The following is a 4,217-nucleotide window of genomic DNA, read 5'->3' as shown; positions in this document are numbered from 1 at the left end:
TTCCCATAAGACTATCAGCAGATTTCTCAAAAGAAACCTTGCAGGCAAGAGGGGGCTGGAAAGGAGTATTTAATGTCAGGAAAGACAAAGACGTACATCCAAGATCACTCTATCAGCAAAGCTATCATTTCAAGTGGAAGGGCAGGTAAAGTGCTAACCAGATAAGGTCAAGTTAAAGGAGTTCATCATCACTAAGCCCTTATTTTATGAAATGTTAAAGGGAATTATATTAAAAAAAAGATTAAAACGAAGAGCAGTAAAATGACAACACTCACAACTATCAATAACTGAACCTAAAAAGAACTAAGCAAACAACTAGAACAGGAACAGAATCACAGAAACGGAGATCACATGGAGGGTTATCAGTGGGGAGGAAGAGTGGAGAGAATTAGGGAAAAGGTACAGGGAATAAGAAGCATAAATAGTGGGTGTAAAGTAGACAGAGGGAGGTTAAGAACAGAATAGGAAATGAGGAAGCCAAAGAACTTATATGTATGACCCATGGACATGAACTAAGGCGGGGGATGCTGGTCGGGGGAGGGGGTACAGGGCAGAGGGAAATAAAGAGCATAAAAAAATAGGACAACTGTAATGGCATAATCAGTAAAGTATATATTTTTTTTAAAAAAATTAAAAACCCACAACAGTCTCAGTTGTGGGGGTAGAAAGACAATGCTGCCGCCAGCCTCCCTCTGTTCTCCTGTGTGCCAGCTCAGAGAACCTCAGTTACCACATAGCCTCCTCTATTTGCCTGAGTGTTCCTTCTCTCTGGGGATGGAAATTTCTCTGCAAATTGCCCGCGCAAGTAAGCTTTTCTCATCAAAGGCATCAGCTTCACCTGCAGGTCCCACTGGACCATGCACTCAGACTCCAGATGCTTTTAACCCGTTCAGGGAGATCCAGAGGAGAACTGGTCCCTCCTGAGACCTACAAGCGAGTAAAAATGTTTGGGCAGGCCCTGGGTGGTGTGGCTCAGCGGACTGAGTGCCAGCCTGTAAACCAAAGTGTCGCTGGTTCAATTCCCAGTCAGGGCACATGCCTGGGTTGCAGGCCAGGTGCCCAGTAGGGGACACATGAGAGGCAACCTCACATTGATATTTCTCTCCTCTTTCTCCCTCCCTTCCTCTCTGTAAAGATAAATAAAATCTTAAAAAAAAACTGGGCAGATGGGACTCCAGGGCGATCAATCAATGTTCACCTGAATGGCCTGAGATCTCCCCAGAGAAATCCAGGGGGTGATGAATATTTCTTCAGATGGACTCTGTCACCCTGGTGGGGAGCAGCTGCACATCAGCGTGCACTTCAGAATCTCTCCAAGACTGTAACCACCATAGCCAAGGAAACTGCCACCTCACTTGCTAATATTCAGAAACCTATGGGCCCTCTAGCTAAAGTTGTCTTAGACGATCCGATTGCCCTAGTCTGCATACTAGCAGAGCAAGAAGGAGTTTGCATGACCGTCAGCTCCTCTGGCGGGACTTCCATTGACACCTCAGCTCAGGTGGAAACAAGCATCACCCAAATCAGGCAACAGGCTACGCGGCATCAACAAACATCAGACCAGGAGACCCCTCTGTTTAAGGGAACTGGGATTGATTCATGAGATCTGTTTTCATGGACACCGCAAGGACTCAAGTCTATATTGAAGAATTTAATTTAGATTTAATTCTCTTTACTTTATAATACTTGTCTTTATTGTTGCAAAGCTTTTATGGCTTGTTTTTCCCATGCCAGAAAAAGTGTATCTGCTCAACAGGTGCCTGTAAAAAATATTATCTTCTTTTAATTCACAAGATTTCGCTTTATAACAGGCTAACGTTTTTCATTCTCCCCAAAGACTCAGAGGACGTCAATAGCTCCGCAGACATGGAAAAAGAGTGGACGGGGGCGCGCGGGGGAGGAGGCTGGAGCAGTGACTGAGGCAGACGGACTCATCAGGCGGCGATTACAGAACAGGCCGCACTGACAAACGCGTGGACGCTTCTTGCATTGAAAGTTTCCGTGCGAGCATCTGACAGTCGTCAGCGGCGGCGGCTCCTGCTCAACCAGGGCGCGGCCCTGACCCCAGGAGACCGGGCACGTGCCCGCGCCTCGCGGCAGAGCAGCAGCCACGCGGCCCCACGGCCGCTCCCCGACGTCAGCCGTGGGCCTGCGGGCCGAGCGCCGGAGCTGCGGACGGCGCGGGGCGGAGGCGACGCCCAAGGCGCCGAGAGCAGAGCTGAGAAGCTGCGGGTCGCCTTCCCGCGGTTCCCCGCCAACTCGCGGGACCCCTGGGACGCTGAGATGGGCTTTGAGACGAGACCGTCCCCCGTCGGCCGGTGGCCGGCGCCCGGCGCCCGAGTGAAGCCACTTTCCTTCCTGTGAGCACTGGGGGAGGGCGGGGGGGGGGGAACGCTGCCCACCACCCCCCGCTCCCCGCTCTCCCAGCCCGCAGAGACGACTGGCACGTCCTTCCTGGAGCAGAGAGCCTCCGTGTACTCTTCCCAGATCCACCAACTACTAACATTTTGCCACATTTGGTTATCATTTTCTCTCCCCACCCCCCACACACACTATTTTTTGAACCACTGGAGAACGAGCTGCAAACATAATGCTGCTCTACCCCTAAATATTTTACTATTTTCTAATATTTTTATTTTACATAATCATAGCAGTGATCCAAACAGAAAATTTAACACTGGTTGAGTATCATTCTTTAACCACGGTATCTGGTTCACAGGATTATTCACATTTTACCAAATATTCCAATAATATCCTTTCTTGCTCTTCATAACTACCTCCCACACCCTGTCCAGAATTGAATCCGGGATTATGTGTAATATTGAATTGTTATATCTCTTCAGTCTCCCTAATCTGGAACAGTTCCTCATATTTTTTACCTTCATGACATTTATACTTTTGAAGATAAATATCATAGACTATGATGTATAACATAATATAGATTATGTATAGTATATTATAGGTGATGTAAAAAATTCATCAGGCCAGGTTAATAAACACAAAAATAAATAAATAACAGGATAGGGAAAGGTCTTATTTCAGTAAAATGATATGAAATAAAATGTAGAAAAATGACCAAATTAGATAATTACCATTTTGCAATCATTATAGTAATAACTGATTCAGGCAAGAACTATTAATTGATAGTAAAACTAGCAAATAAAAGTTCAAAGAGAAAAAAGATATTTACGTATCTACACAATATAACCCCACTAATCAGTTATTAGTTAGAAAGGAGAGAACAGTAGATGTATAGTCTGTGAGCCTGGTACCATGGTGCCGCAGCCGTCGAAGTCCACATCGCCAATGGGGCCACGAGCCACAGGACGGGCGGGGGCGGCTATGTCTTCACTCAGGGGGAGCTCCTGTTGATAAATGAGCCTATTCACGAGGAAACAGACAATCCAAACTGAGGGCTACTGTACAAGAGGATGTTTGCTTCTTTTTAAAAAAGATTCTATTTATTCATTTTAGAGAGAGGGAAAGGTAGGGAGAAAGAGAGGGAGAGAAACTTCGGTTGCCTCCCACACACGCCCCCACCAGCGATCAGGGTCACATCACAGGTATGTGCCTTGAATCAATCGGGCAAACTTTGACTTTCTGGACAACAGCTGAGCCCCGTCAGCCAGGGCGGTAATGTTTGCTTTTTAAGGATAAACTCGCTCAAATCAAGGGTTGCATCAAAAGTTGCATTATCAAACAACACCACTAGATGTCACTGTAGTCTCACCCGCTGCACAAGTTTTACCTGTTTTAGTGAAGATACCAATTCCTTTGTGGCTTGCATCTCTGCTTTGACACCTTTGAAGACAGGACACATTTAGCCAAGTCCAACACAGACAGCTTTTAATAAGCCTACAAGTTAAATAGTGATAAAAGCAGTGGGGAAAGAGGCAGCCGGTTTAGCCTAATGCCTGCTTCTGGCATCACAGACTGGGATGTCCATTCCTGGTCATTTCTGCCCTGTTGCTTGACCTTAGTCTCCTCATGGGTAAAGTGAGCAGATTTGGGTTGCCTGCTCCTGGTCTCCTTCAGCTCTGATAGTCTATGACTTTAAGGTGACATTTTCTTAACGAAAATCATTTCAGTGCCCTTCATAATATTTTTGCCCAACCACGTGGGGCCTGCTAATGGTTTTCTTTGTTTTTTTCACTCAGTACTCTATCTAATGTTTAAGTTGACTCAGTTTTTTAAACATAAATTAAAAAAAATTATAG

The sequence above is a fragment of the Pteronotus mesoamericanus genome, unplaced genomic scaffold (assembly GCF_021234165.1).
Source record: "Pteronotus mesoamericanus isolate MK-2021 breed Mesoamerican mustached bat unplaced genomic scaffold, CSHL_Meso_final contig_752, whole genome shotgun sequence".
NCBI lineage: Eukaryota > Metazoa > Chordata > Mammalia > Chiroptera > Mormoopidae > Pteronotus > Pteronotus mesoamericanus.
This window is presented reverse-complemented; position numbering follows the sequence as displayed.